Source organism: Lutra lutra, chromosome 1 (genome assembly GCF_902655055.1).
Source record: "Lutra lutra chromosome 1, mLutLut1.2, whole genome shotgun sequence".
Taxonomy (NCBI): Eukaryota; Metazoa; Chordata; class Mammalia; order Carnivora; family Mustelidae; genus Lutra; species Lutra lutra.
In genome coordinates, this window is record NC_062278.1 from 90,405,564 (window position 1) to 90,425,405 (window position 19,842).

The 19,842-nt window shown below is 34.5% G+C and overlaps 1 pseudogene; it reads right to left on the reverse strand.

Annotated features, from left to right (window-relative positions):
- Positions 1-1,036: 1,036 nt before the first annotated feature.
- LOC125099547 (anaphase-promoting complex subunit 13-like) lies at positions 1,037-18,668 on the reverse strand (annotated as a pseudogene).
- Between the last annotated feature and the right edge of the window lie 1,174 nt (positions 18,669-19,842).

Consider the following 19,842-nt stretch of genomic DNA (forward strand, 5'->3'; position numbering starts at 1 on the left):
ACATGATGGTCTATGCTTTCCTTTTATCCTATTGAGAAAGATTCCTTCTATTTCAAGTTTGTGAAGAGATTTTAAATGAATTTTAATTTTCTCAAATGTTTTTTTTCTGAACCTATTGACATCCTCATGTGGTTTTTCTTGTTTTGTCTGATAACATGGAAAAATTCACTAATTAGTTTTCAAATGTTAGACAAGCTGCACATGGGATAAACCCTTGGGATAAACCCCAGTTGGTCATGCTGCATTATTCTCTTTATAAATTTTACAACTGAGTGGTGAGATACCATGATGTAACAGGCCAAACATTGAAAGGAAAATGAGGTTATATTAAAATTTCAAAGCTTGTGCCAAACTCAAAATTAGTTACATGTAACTTAGGAAACGAGTAAATCATCTTGAAAATGACATATTACTTATTACTTACAAGATGTTTGAAAGTGCAAGTATAAGTCTTGCACAAATAAATATAATGATAATAAGTAGAGTTTCAAAGCAAGAGCCAGTTCAGTATCCTGTTGCATAGCATACAAATGCGCATGCTCTAGCACTAAATTCCACCATTCCTATATGTCCATTTATAGATAACATTTTGATGGGAAGTGGTATTTGGTGGCCAGAAGCCCTGGGAAAATAATTCTTTAAATTATATCATCTAAATATTTATATGTAGCCTATTCTAAACAAGTTTAATTGAGAAAAAAAGTAACAAATGCGAAAAAAAAAACCTAAAAATGTATCAGAAAATAAGCAAAGAATAAAAGACCTAGTGATCATGTAGTGTGAGAGAAAGAGAGAGTGAGAGTGAACATTATTTCTCATCACTCTGTAATCAGTTTCTATAATAAAAATTATTATTTTTTTTTTGGTCTATCGAAGTGTTTTTCCCTCTCGTGTTATTTGTCCTCAGATACACATCTTTAAACATTTTATTAAGTACCCTGCCTGTAATCTCCCTCTTTATGCTTCTGAACAACTAAGCACCTATATTTTGAACACATACACTTGACTCACCATTTGATCAGCTTCTCCAGTGAAGTCAGTGCGCGAGCAGTAGCCCCGCGGATCCCACGGTTATTGTTATGTCATGTGCAGACAGCCTCTCCACGGGGGCTGCCATATCCCTGCCAGTTCCATGCCTCTGCCATTTACTTCTACTGATTTTACTGCCAAGTTCAGCGCTCTGAAGAGAGAATAACCAGCCATGAGCAACATGTACTTTTTCTGCAGACTGACAGGGCTGTGTTTTAATCTCCTCTTGTGTCTCATAACAGAAGCTTTTATAACGGTTTTTGCTGACTGTCAGACTATTCTAAGCCACTGCTCACAATCAGTGAGGGGAGAAGACTTCAGAATTATTTACATTTACTTGACAAGAAAGATGTTGGGAATGAAATGTACATATGGTAAGAAGCGAGGGTATGCTTTAGAATTGGTATTCCGGGAAGGGAATTTTTTTTTCTTTAAAACATTGTACACATATGGAAGTTTTTTTTCAGTACTGAAGGAACACAAATATGGTATACCCATGACGTGGAAGGGATGGTTTTTAAATTGCTAATTGTGAATTTTTAAAATCTTACATAAAACAGTTTAAATAAATCATCCTTCTGCTACTCTAGGCCTGACTCCAGCAACTCACCAGCCATCTTTCTTCTTCTGACTTTTACACAACCAGCCGAGAAACCCATTCTCTTAAGTGGGTAGAATTGAATATTGGGAAGAATACTGAAAATGATTTCGTATGGTATATATAACTGTGAAATAACTGTTTATATCATTTTTAAAGATTTTATTTACTTGACAGAGAGAGATAGCATGCAGGTATGAGAGAGACAGAAAGAGAAAGAGCACACACGCAGGGGGAGCAGCAGGCAGAGGGAGAAGAAGGCTCCCTGTTGAGCAAGGAGTCCCTGCTGAGCAGGGAACCCCAGGTGGGACTGGATCCCAGGACCCTAAGATCATGACCTGATCAAAGTCAGAGGCCTAACTGACTGGACCACTCAGGCGGCCCTATGTATTTTTTAACTTTACCAGATTTTCTTAGAAGACCGATCTGTGAATCCATCTTGTCTAAATATGGTATCAAACCTCCTCTAAGCACTGACTTACTTGTTGAGACTAGTACTATAACCTGGTTCTGCCACTAATTTTGAGAACCTACAATTTGACCTTTAGGTCAACAGTTTCTTTAGGAAAATGGGAAGTTTGAAGTAGATTAAAAATTATAAATTCTATATTTATCCTGCCTATCACTCATATTGTGAAAATAAAGTATTCTTTAAATTAAAAGTGAATATAGAATCTGAACTACAGAGTGTCTTGATTACATCTTTTTGTGTAATAAACCACCCCAAAGTTCAGTGAATTCAAACAATTTGTTAGATCTGATAAATCTGTGGTTGGATACGTGGTTGTTCTAGTAGGGGAGTAGGCTGAGAGGCCAAGTCTAGAGTTAAGATTGGGAGCTCAGCTGGGGGCTATTATTGGGTGTCTTGTTTTCTGTGTGTGAACCTCTCCTCTTGGCTGTTTGGGATGCTCCATGTTATGATGGTGGGTTCCCAAAAGGAAACATCGCAAGAGAATTGTCCCTACGTACAAGAATTTGTTAGTTATCAATACTCTACTTGTGACACACTTAGAAATATCCCATTGGGCAAAGCTACTCACATGGTAAATTCCAGAGTTATTATGGAAGGTGATTTCATAATGACATGAATAACAGTGTGATTAATTGGAGGACACCAAAGTAATGGTGTATAGGAAGTCTTTGGGATAATTGGAAACCCTACTTAAACTACACAGAAGCTAATCCATTTAAATGGTCCTGCAGTCTCTAAAATCTTTTTGTTATCACCCAGCCTTCTTCATTGACATATATACTTACTTGTTTTTGTAGATTTTTGAGTTGTCTAAATGACCACTGTACTAAATGATTGTAAGAATGCTGATAATTCTTGGAGTATACACTGTTAAAATTACCTTTTTTAAAAATTTGACATGTAATGTATTCAGATACTTTATAGGTACTTTATACTTATTTTTATCAAAACATTTGTAATACCAATATAAGATAATTACAGACTTAAAAAAGCTCAATTTTCTTGATTCTTTACGAACAAATTACTTGTACATGACCTAAAACAACCTACTTTTTTTTCTGGCAGTCACGATTTCCAGTGACTTATTTTTTTAAATCTGACCTAACCATCTATGTATGCCAACAGGACAAAATCAAAATGTGAAGCTCAATTGAAAATGTATTTTTCCAATGTGTAGAATTTGCAAACATATTTTTATATTTAATTTACTCAGTCTTTATTTTTGGTATGTAGTGAACTCTATATAGTTCCATACTATATGGGATGGAACAAAATATATTGATATTAAAATAATCATTTAAGTTTACATAATTTCCCTTGTAAGTAAGCAAAACCATGAATCAGGTTCGCTTAGAATATAATAATTATCTATTGTGTCACTTGATGAGAAGTCCAGGGTTATGGTTGTGATCCAAAGCTGGCTTAAATGATGAGCTAGTAATGTTATCAAAAGTATATAGACTCCATTTCTCAATTGTGCTATCTTTATTGTTTGCTTTTGCACTTTGTTAAGCCTTCTCTTCTTTGAACTTGTTGATCAGAGAGGCATTACGTATGCCTTAATGATTTTCAAGTGGAAAAAAAAAAAATGATTCTCTTTTTCTTGCATTTCTTATTTTGCAGCAAAGAAAATTTTCCCAGAAGACAACCAGTACACTTTGTTTCCATTTTGATTGTCAAGAAATGGCTTTTATTGCCATTCCTAAGCCATGTAGTAGCAAAAGGAAAGAGATAGATCACCATGAGTGACTTAGACTATCATTTGGGATGAAATGGATCTTAGAGAGAATCAACTACTATGGCTATTACCATAGAATAGCTATTTTTTTCCAATTAACCATGTAAAAATTTTAATTGTATGATTGGATACATTTTTTAATAGGAGATAGCCTTTGTAATAGAAAAGGTGGAGATCTAAAAATCAGAAATTCTTGGGGAGCCTGGGTGGTGCAGTCAGTTGAGTGTCCAGCTCTTGGTTTCAGCTCAGGTCATGACCTTAGGGTCATGAGATCTAGTCCCCCAACCCCCAAGGGCTCCTTGTTCACCTTGGGATTCTCATTCCCTCTCCCTCTGTCCCTCCTGCTTGTGTTCTCCCTCTAAAGTAAATAAATAAATAAGTAAATGTTTTAAAAATATCAGAAATACTCTATTCTAGTCATTCTGCCTCAAGTTCAGAATCTTTTATTCAAAACCTTTAGTGAGATGTTTTCTTAATTCATGTATTTTTTAACCTTCATTTAAATATATATATATATATATATATATATATATATATATATATATATATATATCTCGCCTAACACATCCAATAGGAATAGGGCAACTCCCTATAATCCATAATCAAATATATGAATATTTGGGTGGATAACTAAGAATAATAGTGAGTGCTGCCACTTCCATTTCCAGCCCTTGATCCCTGGATCTGTAAATCATGGCTATCAGAGAAATAGCTCCATATAATGGATGCTGAGTCAGAGCACATAAGGCTTGTGGAGAAACTTATCTTAGCCCTGTGAGGCATTGCCCCTAGCTAGTGCTGTAACTGAGTCTTTTAAAAGTCATTTCACTTTTCTGTCAATCCAACGGCTTCAGAATGGTGGGAAACATGGTAAGACCAGTGAATTCCATGAGCACAGGTCCATGGTTACATTTAATTTGCTATAACAGTTGGTAGTTTTAGTAGAAGTATTGAATGCAGGAAAGCAAATCCATATCCCAGGGTAATTGTCTATCCCAATGTAATCAACCTATTACCAGGTAGTTGGGTAATCACCCCAGGAAATGTTATAATTTCAGGGGTCAGATCATACTTGGTGAATGGAAGTCCATGTTGCTGAGCCCATGCATAACCTCTATCCCTGCCACATGGCCATTTTTTCATAAGCCCACTGAATGATAACAGGAGTGACTGGGGAAAGAGTCTGGTATTCAGAGGGCAGATCATTCCATTGAATTGGTTATTAAAATCCTCTCCTGCTGAGGTCACCCTTTTGTGAGCACTTACATGGAGGTCACACTTCTTAACATTTTTTTGCCCACTCAGAGAAGTTGATTCACATCCCTCTTCCCCAGATTTCTTTGTCATCAATTTTCATGCTCTTTCCAATTCTCTGACCATCCAGCTAAACCATTGGCCACAGCTCATGAACTGATATTTAATGGCATATTTGGCCATTTCTCCTTCCAAGTATAGAGAATAACCATGTGCACTGCCTGAATTTCTGTTCAGTAGGAGGATTTCCCTTTACTATTGTCCTACCTAGATTGCCCCAGAAAGGGGCTATAGTGCTGTAGCTATCCATTTTCAGGCAGTGTTTGTATATCATGCAGAACCATCTTTAAATCAGAGGTCTTTTCTCCCTCTGTCACCTGATTATATGGAACTCACCATGAGGCCATAAGTATGGGCTGGTCGGGGGGTAAGAAAGAAGTGTAACAAGAGTAGGGACTCTGGGTTTTGGGGCCACCTTTTCATGTCACCTCCCATGCCTTCAGAGCCTACTCAACCCAATTTTGCATGTATCATTTCATTTTGATCACAGAGTCTTCCTTTGCACACCCAACTTTATGGCCTTGTGAGTCAGACAACGAACAGTTGATAATGAGTAACTCAAGTCTCATAGTAACTTCTGGTGTATAGTCAAGCATTCAGTCTCTACTAAAGACTGGTAGAGGCCAAGAGCTGTTTCACAAGAGAAAAGTATTTATCTGCAGATGATGGGGTGGGGGGGTTGCTGGTTCTAAAATCTTATAGACCTATACTAAAATTCAACTATAGGGACCTCCCAAAGGCTCCAAGCAGCTTCTCTGTCACTGATTCTTCAAGTACCATTAGGCCTGCTGGATCATAAGACTCAAGTGACAGAGCAGCATGCACAGCAGCCTGAATCTGTTGCAGAGCCATCTCTTCTCTGGGAACCATTCAAAACTAGCAGCTTTTCAGGTTTCTTTGTAAATGAACTGGGGTGACTCACCTAAATGAGTAATATATTGGCTCCAAAATCCAAAAAGGCCTGCTAGGTATTATGCCGCCTCTTTCTTGTGTTCAAGGATTTGATGTAATAACTTTTCCTTCACATTAGAAAGGATATTTCCAACACGCTCCATACCACAAGACGCTTAGAAATTTCACTGCAGTAGAAGGCCCCTGAATTTTAGCTGTATTTTTATCCCACCCTCTGACAAATTTCTTACCAATGACAGTAGAATAGTAGAATAATTGCTACTTCTCCCTTACTAGGTCAAATCAATATAATGTCATCAATGTAATAGATCAATGTGTTATTTTACAGAAGAGAAAGACAATCAAAATCCCCAAAATAAATTATGACACAGGAGTCAAGAGTTGATATATCCCCAAAGTTGTATAGTGAAGATAAATTGCCAGGCTTACCAACTGCAAGCAAATTGCTTCTGGTAGACCTTATGGACAGGTATGGAGGAAAAATGACAGATCATTAACTACATGCCCAGGCACCAAGGGATGTATTAATTTGTTCAATCAATGAAACCACATCTGGCATAGCAGATGCAGGTGGAGTCACCACCTGGTCAAACTTATGGTAGTCTACTGTCATTCTCTGTGATCCATCTGTCTTCTGAACAGGCCATATAGGTGAACTGAATAGGAATGTGGAGGGAATCATCACCCCTGCAGTATTCGAGTATTTAATGGTAGCACTAATTTCTACAATTCCATCAGGAAGATGGTATTGCTTTTGATTTATTATTTCCCTAGGTAGAGGCAGTTATAATGGCTCTACTTGGCCTTTCCCATTATAACAGCTTTCCCTCCACAGGTCAGGGAACCACTGTAGGAATTCTGCCAGCTGCTAAATATGTTGGCACCAATTATGCTCTCTAGAACTGAGGAGATAACCACAGAATGGCTTCAGAGACCCACTGAATCCACTGTGAGATAGACCTGAGCTTAAACTCCGTTGATCACATGACACAAAACCCCTACTCTGATTGGAGGTCCACAGTGACATTGGATTTCCTGGAATCAGTTGTCAGATCAGAGCCAATGTCCAGTATTCCCCTAAAAGTCAAATTATTTCCTTTTCACCAATGTATAGTTACCCTGGTCCAAGGCCATAGGTCCCTTTGGGGAAGGCTGGGAAAAAGATTAATGGTATATATTTTCTGTAGTATACTGGGGTCTTTCTTTAAGGGAACCTGGCCTCCCCCATTGTACAAGGGGTAAACTGATTCAAATTTAAGAACTGATTGAGGGGACATGACTCTCTGTTTTTAAGATTCAAGTTGGATTTTGTTCATTTGACCTAAAACTTTTCTGCCTATACAGATTAAGTAAGAATTTAGTAGGCTTCCTATCCATTTTACTTCTAGGAACAATATGATTAACTAGCCCAAGCTGTAGGTCTGAATGTGTCAGAGTACCTGATTGTGCTCTGACTTTGCTGCCGTTTATGGTAACCATGCCCACCTTGCTTTTGGTGATTGAGTGTCTCCACTTGGCCCCTGACATTGTGAGATGAACTTAACTCCCACCGCATTTAGGTTTTCCAACTTAGTGATTACAGTTTCCACTGTAAGGTCTGGCTTACAGAGAAAAATGGATCACAGAGCACTTTAAGGATACTGGGACCACCAATTACAACCTTAAGACACTTTAAGTTGTAAAACCTCTTTTGATTTTAAAGTAGGAAAAATACTAATTTTAGCATCAATGAAACATTGTAAATGATTTATCCTATTATTTTTCCATGTAAAATATCTTCTCTTAAATTCTGGTATTGACTAAAACAAGAAATTTTTCATCATAACAATCTAATTGAGGAAAAGAATTTAAATGTCTTTATATTTAATTTAGTTCATATAAAAAATTTAATACAGTTTCTAGGTCAGGGTACAAAGAAAAGCATTAAAATTCCTACTCCGTAGACACAGAAAGTTTGAAGCTATACGGTTTTCATGAAGGGTATTTTGCTTTGTTTTCAGAGTATTAATAGTGGTGGTATTTAAGTAGTTATAATTTTTTAAATTTATGATTAAAAACAGCTGTTAATTTGGTTATTAGTTTTGAAGTTGATGTTGGTTATTAATTTAGCATAAAATTTGTGGAGTAGTAAATATTTTTCTTCCATATACCTATACAAATCAGATGTATTCATAAATATCTCCAGATTTGCTTATCAGGGGACATTTCACTGTTGACATAATATTATTAAAATAATATGATAAATTCTACACAATAAATAAATAAATATTGGAAGTTTATGAAACATTTAATAAAATACTAGTACATAATCTAATATACATTTCATATAAAATACTAAAAGAATATATATGTTGCCAGTAAGATTTTTGCTAAACCTTTTTATTATATTCTGTGAAATTATTTTTTGTCTAGAAACTAAAAATATATGAAAAAAGGAAATTTGGGGTTTCTCACACTGTTTAAATGCCATTACTCTAGGAAAAATTTATAAATGAGAAAGGCTTATGTTAAAGTCACGCTATCCTGTCACTTAGAAATACATAATTTGAATTTTCTGTATTGTCATGTTCTTACCTACCTATAGACATTTTTGTGCTAGAGATATACTTACTTTATCTACTACCCAAGAGTGTTTATTTAAATGATATTTTGAAAGAGAGGTTAACATAAATTCCTTAGTGACTGAGACTTGATTCTTATAAATAAGAAACTCTTATAAATTCTTATAAATAAGAAACAATTAACAAATAATCAGGGTGTTACTTCAAATAGGTCATTTAAAATGGCATGCAGTCTGAGAAAAAAATCCTATAATGTATTATTAATATTAAATTATGCAGTATAGTTTGCATGAACTACAGCTATAGTTAAGTCATATTGGATGTCTTTTATCTTTTATATACTTTAGAAAACTTTTATTAGTTCTAAGAAAATAATTTTTAGTGTCTAGCACAACAGATTCTGAAGATAAAATACTCATAAAAATGTCTTTTTTCTCTTTTATCCATCTTTCTCCCTGCCCATTGACATTGCTATTATTCATGTTCACACACCATTCCCTTTGAAAGTATTTACTAGCTGTTTTTTTAATTTTTAAAAATTTTCTATGGGTAAACACCTGGTAATGGAATTACTGGGTCATATTGTAACTCTCTTTATAGTTTTTTGAGGACACTCTATATTGTTTTCCACAGTAACTACACCAGTTTGCATCTCTACCAATGGTGCACAAAGTTCCTTATTGTCCACATACTTGTTAAAACTTGCTATTTCTTGTGTTTTTTATTTTAGGCATTCTGACAGCTGTGAGGTGATATTTCATTGTAGTTTTGATTAATATTTCTCTGTAATTAATGATATTGAACATCTTTTCATTTATCTGTTGGCCATTTGTGTGTCTTCTTTGGAAAAATATCTATTCAGTTTCTCTGCACATTTTAATTGGATTATTTGCTATTTTTTGGTGTTGATTTGTATAAATTCTTTATATATTTTGGATATTAACCCTGATTAGATATTTGTAAATGATATATTTGTTGGCAGTTTCCTTCACTGCGAAAATAAAATATCTTTTTAATCCCTGAAAATGAGTCACTTGAAGGAGCAGTAGTCCTGTGAGCAGTAACCTCCAATACCTCTACATGTTGGAGAAGACTTCCATTAAGGCAGTGTGAGGGACACCTGGGTGGCTTAGTCAGTTAAGTGTCTGCCTTCAGGGTCCTGGGATGAAGTCCTGCATGGGGCTCCTTGCTCGGCAGGAGCTCCCTCTGCCTGCTGCTCCCCCTGCTTGTGCTCACATTCTCTCTCTCTGACAAAAAAACAAAACAAAACAAAACAAAAAAACAGTGTGAAGAAGTTGGTGAGTCTTTAGACACACACAGAGTACAAAACTGAATGAAATTATCAAAAATCATCCTTTCAGGTTTTATAAATTATTAAAGGTAGACAACAAATAGAATAAAATATATTCTTGGAAAACTATTAGAGCTTTGGGTAAGAACAGCACCTTGTGCCAAGTTACATGTTTTTCCTCCCACCAGGGTCTTCAGTTTGACTAGATCACAAAGGTGAAGGTTACATGGGCAAAGAACCTTTGCTTCTTCTTCTTCTTCCTCTCTCCCTCTCTCTCTCTCTCTCTTTTTTTTAAATACCCTTGTATTTTACTACATAGAGATAAATTTACCACAGTAAATATTTGGTATATTTCCTCAAACTCAAACTTTTTTTTTTACTAACATAAAATGTATTATTTGCCCGAGGGGTACAGGTCTATGAATCATCAGGCTTACAAGTTTCACAGCACTCACCACAGCACATATCCTCCCCACTGTCCATAACCTAGCCATCCGTAGGAAAACTGATTTGTGATGAGACACTAAACCTTGTGGTGCTGTCAGGTACAAGGACAAACCTGGTAGAAAATTAGAATGGGAAAAAAAAAACACAGCTTTGCTGTCCTAAGATAGCAGTCACAGTTGGGGTAAGCAGTCCCAGTTGGGGTAGGACAGACAAAAAAAATAGCAAGAAGTTTCTGGAAATGAGAGCTACAGAAGGGATGAAAATGTTTGAACACAAGCTCTGCACAAACCACTGACCTCTAATCTATGCAACCACTAGAAAGCCAGACTAAAAGGCAATAATAATATAAAGAAGAAGAAAAGAAAAAACAATACTAAGCAGAGACATCAGCAAGTATATACCATAAGGAAGACACATTCTGCAGTTCCAGTGTAGGTTCAAAAAAAAAAAAAAATACCCAAACAATAACAACAATAACAATAAGAACAAACCAGAATACAAATATATTATGTGCACTATAGTATCTAAGATTTCCAGTTTTCAATTAAGAATTATACCACATGCAGGGAAATACAAAAATATGACCCATACTCAAATTCAGATGTTGAATTTGGTTGCCAAGGACCTCAAAGAAGTTATTATAAATATGTTCAAAGAATCAAAGAAAGTTATAATGATAATAACTCAACACATAGGAAATTTCAACAAGGAAGAAAACTTCAAAGAAATCCAAATGGGATTTCTGGAGTTAAAAAGAACAAAAACAAAAATGAAAAATTCAGAAGATTGACTCAGCAGTAGACATGATACTAAAGAAGAAAAATCAGTGTACTTATAACTGATCAATAGATATTAGTTCATAAAACAGAGAGAAAAAAGATAGAAGGAAAGTCAACAGTTTCAGTGACTCTTGTAACAATCATTAAGCATGATGATACAGATGTAATGGGAGGACTAAAAGGACAGGAAAGAGAGAGAAAGAGACTGAAGAAGTTATTTGAATAAACAATGGCTAAAGACTTCCTGAATTTGATTTCGAAAGCACATTATTCCAAATAATTCCAGGTAGTGGAAAATAACTCCTTCTGCCTTAAGTGCAGGCTACCTGTAGGATTTTCTTCTGAAGCATACAGAGAGAGCTGGGGAAGAGTGAATTTATAGTGGGGAAACTTTGCAAACATTACCTCAAGCCAGTTGATCAAGGTTAATTAATATAGTGACAATCATACTGATAATTTATACCCTTAATACAAAGTGGTAAGAATGGTAATTTACCTCTGTACACTTTCTCAACAAGCTATATTATTCCATTCTCATCATGGGAAAAGCACCAGACAAGTCTCAGAACTAAAGGACATTTTACAAAATATCTGATCAGTAACTCTTGAAAATGTTAGTCATCAAAACAAGAAAAACCTAAGAAATTATCAAAATCAAAAATTCTAAAGGAGACATAACTGCTAAAAATAATATAGTATCTTGAATAGGAGATAACCAAAGAACATTAAAGAAAAAATGAGGAAATCTGAGTAAAGTTTGGATTTCAGTTAATAATAATAATGTGTCAATATTGGTTCATTAATTGTGAAAAATGTATCATATAAGATATGTATAATAAGAGAAACTGAATGTGGGCTGTAGCGAAAGAAAAATTCTTCCTCTCTCCTTCAAGGTCTTCCAACTGGACTAACAATTACATTTAAATGAGACAGATTAACAGAAGAAAAACCCCCAATGTTTTATTATGTACACATAGAGGCCCAATAATGAAATTGAGACCTAAAGAAATGAGCAAGGCAGGCATTTCTTACAGTGTTTAGGCAATGAAACAATAAATTCATGAGAAATTGCCAGGGTAAAGAAAATAGGTGTTGGGGAGCTTTAATTAGTAGGGAATTCTAGGCAGAATTTCAGCTGAGGTATAAAAAAATAAGGTTTTGTTTCTACAGCTTTCTTGGCTTTAAAGTTTCTATCTCTGATCACCAGATCCTTATCACAAGGATCTCTTTTTACTTCTTAGAACATGAGAGATATTTTTCTTATGAGAGATTTATTTCCTGCTTTCACAGGGACAGAGGAAGGTCTGAGTGTTCTTGCATTGATGGTTTCTTAAGTAACTTTTATTAAAATAATCAATATGACAAGGTGGTACATTTTGGAGCGGCCTGTCCTTGGCCCCTATAGTGCTATTTGAGAATTCTCTGTACTATCTTCCCAATATTTTTTTCAATCTAAAACTGGTCTAAAATTAAAAGTCCATTTTAAAATGGAGGAAAAAATTGATCTACAGATCCAAACATCTCAAAAACTTACAGATAGGACACAGTGATCTACATCATGACAATTATATTCAAACTGTTGGATGACAAAGATAAAATTTTGATACCAGCAAAAGAAAAAAGAAAAAAGAAAAAAAGTAACCTCATTACATATAAGGGAATAGGAAGTGATTAACAGGTATTAAAGATTTCATATGCAGAAGAACCATCTTCATAATTGGTCTTCTTAAATTTAAAGTAGTAAGAAAGGTTAACTGAAAACACTTGTATTACTTGTGCCAAGAAGGAAAAGACCTAATAATGAGCCTTAATCCCAAAGTAGTTTAGGAACTTAAATATTCTCTTAATAAACCTTTCAAACCTTGGATTTGTAATATTTTTTTTCTTTACAAATTCTGCCCTCTTCACAATATGTCTTCAACTAGTTTGACATAAGGAATAAATGTTCCATAAAGCTAAATAATCACTCTTTTAAAATATTACTCCATTATATTTCTCTCAGTTCAATAATTTTTTACAGTTCATTTTATTCAGGCAGATGTAGATAAAGGAAAAGAAAAAGTAGAAATCAATTAACCCAGCTTGTATTATGCGATAACAGAGAATCATTAGGATTCTTTAGAGCAAAGAACGATAAGATAAGAGATGTACTGTGGGAAGATTAGTCTAGTAGTCTGAGTATATGGGATAAATTAATGAGAATCAGTTAATAGATATCTGTTAAGAAGTAATTTTGTGACAATAACAGAATAACCCGATCTGTACAGACAGATCGAATTAGAAGGAATAACGGATGCTTTATTGAATTCAAAAAATGGGGTAGAGAATGCTTAGAGCAAAGTAAAAAAGACTAAGTATTAGGAAAAGTGAGAAACTGGGTACAGATATTATTATGTGAAATTCTCTGTGATCTGATCCCAGATAACCCCTCTTGCCTTGTCCTTATTCTTTACTTGGCTCCTGCCAAACAGAATTATGTGCTGTTTTATAATTATGTCATGAATTTGTCATCTCTAAGGACATTTGCTTGAGAAGTTCCCTACACTTTGAGTGCATAGTACTGTTATATTCAACTAGGTCATTCATTCTTTTAGTAACATTAAATAGGTACTTATTAAGTAACTATTTTAAAGGATAGTACTATATTCTGTGGCTGACAGCTTAGTAGGGAAATGAACCCATAAACAAATGATTTTGGTAGAGCTAAACAATGAATCATAAAGATATGTAAAAGTATGGTACAAAAGCACCATTGTTGTGATGATAGGTGGGCAAGGACCAGTGAACCTGGAGACAAAGAAAAAGAATGGAGAGAGCTTGCTTCAATAGAAATGTTAGATTGTATCCTTCAAGGCCCATTTTTCTAAATTTGACTGATAGCAAATATCATGAAAGGTACTTAAGTAGAATATGTCATTCACAAAGATGGCGTGTTGATGGGCTTTGAAGAATTTTAAACAAGGAAAACTATATAACCAAGTTTGGCTGTCAGAAAATTGTTTGGCAGATTTATGGGAAGAATTGAGAGGGCCTTGGCTCTAGCAGCAGTTGGAATAGTTGGGAGAAGTGGTTTAGGCATCTAGAATTCTAAGACTGAAGACAAAACGTAAAGATTTTTACAAAATACGAGGAATCTGAATGACACCAACTCATTGAGAATTTCACTGATCATTTTTAGATAGAAGGTATCTCTTTCTTGAATCATTTCATCTTGCTTATGTACCTAAAAAATTGCAATGAATGATCATTTGCATGCATTTTGTATCACCACCATCTTCCGGACACACATGCACGCACGCACACATACACCCATGCATGTCTCTGTGCTTCTGCACAAACACACCTGTGTGTATTACTTTATAATCACTTTGTGGATGTAAGATCAAGTTTATCCAGAAATTAAGTGTTGTATCAAGTTGTGGCTCAATTACTACTTAGTGAAAATTTGAATTAACTAGCCCTATACGATTATAAGGTAGCTATTAAAAGAAAACTTTGACTGAAGATAGGTCACTGTAATAAGCTACACTTCAGCTTCAGGGCTCTGGCTGAGTCACTGTTCTTTTTTAACCATGTTATCCTTTTTTCCCAAGTGTAAAATGAGAATAATAATGGTTACCTGCCTCAAAGGGGTGTTGTGAGGACTAGCTAGTTGACAGTTTAAACTATTTTGAAGATGGAATGTACTATAAATGCTCCAAAGAAAGTTTTTAAAAGCACAATGGAATAAAACCCTTGAACCATAACATTAGGAAAGTTAGTATGTCTTTTAGGCTGGCAATCCTCGACCGATAAAGAATTCTATGGGAAATGAACTCCACCACATTCTTTATTTTCTTGCCTCTTTTCTACTTTCTTTTGTAGCTTATATCTGGCTAGTGACTCAATGCAACAGGAAAGTTCCAGTTACACCATATTTTGAAATAGATGTTACTCATAAAAAAAGAAATGCAATGAAGATTATAAAATGGTCATTAATCACACTGGAAAATGTAGCATTTCAATATAGCACTATATTCAGAATTCACCAGAACTATTTTAAAATTCCCTTTATCATTAGGAATTCAAGGGTATTTTGAAGTTGCCTAGAAGCAAATGTTCATTTTTTGTGAGGAAATATACTTTAATAATTTTCCTAAAACATAAATATCAGAACTAGGTCAGAACTTCATTTTTCAAAACAATTGCTTGTTGTTTTTTTCCAAATGCCAAATGACACACTCAAAACTCTGAAAAAGAAATTGTTTCCTCTAGTCATTCTTATTAAGAGCATTTGCACATTTGCATACCCTATTTTAAAAACAAAAATTCGCATGCATATAGGTTAAAACAGAAGAACTGCACACTGGGCAATTTTTGTGAGAAGGAGATGTTTATTAATGAGACATCTTAATCAAGTTCACATGTGCTTTAACAAAGCTGAAGCACATCCTCACTAGTCTATGTTCAGTAATATAGGATATGAGCCCATGAATCGGATTTTCATTCTTTACTGAAAATAGTAAGTAAAAACTCTAATATTAACAACAACAAAACACAACTTCTTATTAGATATCATTCAACCATGTGAAAGGAAGACAGCCTCCTCTTTGCAATAACATGGATGCACCTTGAAAGCATTAAGCTAAGTAAAATAAGCCAGACATAGACAAATATTTCATGTACCGCTTATGTGTAGAATCTTAAAATAAATAAATAAATAAATAAAATCAAACTCAAAGAAACAGAGAGTAGAAAGTGGTTGTCAAGGGCTGAGGGGCAGTGAGGAAAATAGGGAGGGATTGGGAAAAAGGTGCACTTTCAGTTATAAGATGAATAAGACCTGATCTAATGTATATAACATGGTGACTATAGTTGATAACATTATATTATATAATTGAAAGTTGCTAAGACAGTAGCACTTAACTGTTCTCTCACACACATAAATATAAATACGTGAGTAATGGATGTGTTAATTAACTTAGTGGAGAGATTCTTTTCACAATGTATATATATATATTATATAATCATGGTGTAAATATTAAATATCTTACAATTTTGTCAATTATACCTTGTAGGGGCCAAGGGACAAAATGTGCTGCCCCAAATGTGCCCTAAAAGGTGTCACCTTGCATATTGATTATTTTAAATAAAAGTTACTTAAGAGACAGCCTGTGCAAGGACACTCAGAATGCCCACAATCCCCTGAAAGCAGGAAATAATCTCCATTTGTGAAAGGTACTTTTCCTGGAAAATGAGGTACAGAAACATCTTTATCACCAGAGATAGGAAACTCAGGGCCTAGAAGGCTATGTAAACAACCCTTCTACTTTTACTAATTTATCACTCCAGCCCAAATTCTGTTTAGAATTCCTTGCTCACTGAAGCTCACAAAGTCGAGTTTTCTTTGCCCTGTCAATTCTTTATAGATTTATTCTCCTTATCCAAAAAGTATAAAAACTCTCTGCCTTGGTAATTCTTGTAATTTTTAATTTCATTACTGGATCCCTGTGCTCATGTAATTAAACTTTGTGTTGTTGTTTTTTTTTTTCTCATGTTAATCTTCCTCATATAAATTTGTTAGTCCAGCAGGAAGAACTTGACAAGTCATAGAAGAAGTTTTTTTTCTTTCCCTTTAACCTCAATAAAGCTGCATTTAAAAAAAAAAAAAAAGTTGAAAGTCAAAGAACTGAAAAAATTCTATATTTTATAAGTGGAGAGCAGTCAGGATATACAAAGAATCAGTGGAATAACTATAACAGACTTGAGTTAGGTATAGTACTTATAGAATCTAGAGAATCAGATAAATAGGATGCAAGGCTGTTGTGCATTTCTGTGCTATTTGCAACTGTATTTCTAGCCTCTAGAATGGTTTCATCCTATAGTAGGAGCTCAATAAATATTTGTTGACTCAATAAATAAGTGGAATATGGATTCGTAACTTGAAGTGGTAAGCAGTACGGATCAATTGTAGCTCCCTAAACAGCAGAGTGGCAGGATGGAATCTGTTTTGGAAAGCTTATTCTGGTGGTGGTTATGTGAGGTGACACTAGAGGAATAATCACATGGCAATGTTGATGGAACCATTTCTATGGGAGATTGCTTGACTCAGCCACGTTTTGAACATCTCATTATCCATGCTTTCAAATGCAAGAAAATCCAACATTACAAATACTATCAATTGAATCAATCTGACATTTATGCCTTATGATATCTTGCTGAGCTATCACAGCATTTGCATTATATATAAGCAGTGAACCAAGAAGGAAAGGCTTTGTATGCACTACATTTGGCAGCAAAAGCTATATAAAACAAATCCGTTCTACATTTGTATTAAAGTTGAAATCAGTGTGCCTGTACCTACAGAAAATGGAGGGCCAAAAAAGAAAAGTTGTTTGCTCTTGAATTTTATTTTATTTTTCAGTGTTTCTGGTTTTGTTGTTGTTGTTTTTTTGTTTGTTTGTTTGTTTTTAATGAGGGATGCAGAAAGATAAACCAGGACCTCCTTCTAGAGCTCATAACATGGGTAAGAAAACAAGAGATACTACTTAACAGAGGAAAATAACATCCAAGAGACAAATGTCCATGAAAGTGTTTTTTAAATATAATTTCTTATACAAATGTGTGACTAAATACTGACTTTGTGGTGTTTTCTGAAAGTGCTTTGAGAAATATGAAATCTTACTATTGCGTGAAACTCGTGGTCCATCTAGCCAAAGGTCCTTTCCAGTGGTACCAAATTAACTTGTAGGGAGAGCAAAGATAACTGCCAGATAACTTTTAATCTGTGAAGTTATCCAAAGTTTGAAAATACCAAGGGAAATCTTAGAACTCAATCAGTGAATGGGTTCTCCATACCTGCAAGTGCTATACATTGCCACTGAGAGTGCTCCTCAGAGTGGTGGCATATGAGAAGTTAACAATGTCCTTCCACCTGAATTCCTCTCTTCGTCCTTCCCTCTCTTATCTTCAATCACTTGTGTCATGGGACATATATGTTTGTTGGAAAGTTGTTGTTGGAAAGTGTTAGACTCTGATAGTAAAGCAAAATCAGAGTTAAAGACAAATGTTTAACCAGTCACGTTCAAACACAACCTATTGAATGAAGAACTTTAGGTTCAAATGGGCAAATATTCTGCATTCCTGAGAAATCTCAGTTTCTCATTCTGGTGAGTATTTTCACGTTGCACTTTGCAGCCACAAATTAAGTGAGTGTATATTTTTCAGTGTGGGATTATCACTAAAAGATCTGAAATAGAAGACCAGAAGAAAATATTTTGTATCTATATATTTTTTAAAATATCCATCCATGAAAAAGGAGGCAGGTGTTAGTTTCCTATGGGGAACGTTCTCATGGAGTCAATATAAGGCTAAATCTGTTCACTCCATTTCTTGTTCTTTAACAGCTTCTGTGGTTCCACCATTGTCCTGTTCAGGTTTGGAAAGCTCTCAGTGGTATTGCAACAACCTCAAATGGCAGCTTGTCTGCTCACCAAGGACTTTCAATCAAATCCAAGATCCCCCATCTCTCAGGACCTTGCTCTTCATGTTCCTGCAGCTAATCTTCTCAGATCAGTGCCAGACCCAGCGCTGAACCCTGATCTCTGAATTTTAATCTTCAAATGAACAAAAATAAAAACAAAACAAATGACAAAAAGAATAAAACAAATATTTTTCACTTTTATTATAAAGATGCTTGTCAATATAGAGTCTGATTTTGGAAACATCAAGAACAGGGTTAATTTTCAAGTATTTGATGATTAAGAAAAAGTTAATAAAGAATTATTTTCTAATTATTCTAGTCTTATCTAATTTTCCTTTCATTAAACAAGTATGGAGTTGTGATAACCAAGATGTCCAAATTTTATTATCATTATGAGTAAAAATATTCTGAATACTATTACTATATTAGTAACAATTTATTTTGTAACAATAATTATGTATAATATACACATTATTAAATGTATAATAATTTCAGTAACATTTATATGTCTTTATTTTCACTTACATTATTTCAACTAACCACAATAGACAAGTGTTGGGATGGTGCACATATTATTATCTTTATCTTATTTGGGGGAATCTACTAATCGGAAAATACTAGATAAAAGCACTGGAGTCTTTTATGTCCTGTTTCTTTTACTCCACCACACTGCTCTTCTTCCTGATTCTTTCTTTCATTAGGGACTTCTTTTTTTTCTTTAATCTCTGGCTAAAATTAAAATTTATCACTGAAATACTGAACTTGTCCAAATTCATGGTTGACCTTATTGACAATAAAGCATTTTATCTAAATTTACAGGATGAAATTTTACTTTATTTTTAATTTGGCAACAGAATAACTATTATCAAGTAACTTACTCACTATCCTTCACAAATATATACACGATAATATAGCAATCACTATTCTCACTCTTAAGATAAAAGGGACTTTAGAAGCCAAAAGGATCAACTGAATAATTTGCAAGAGTTTTTCTGGAAGCCATATTTCCAATCTATGTAGATCTCTAAGTCTTTGCATAGGTGGTTCTGTGCTTTCTTAACTATTAACAAATTGAGACATTTAATGTTCAATAAATAGTGTGCTACTCTATAGAGTTCTTTCCCTCACTCTTCATCTATTTGAGTAATTAATATAGTTACACATATTAACATATTACATACACATATTACAAGGATTTCAAAAGTTATTGTCTACTACACAATAGAATTTTCACTCTCA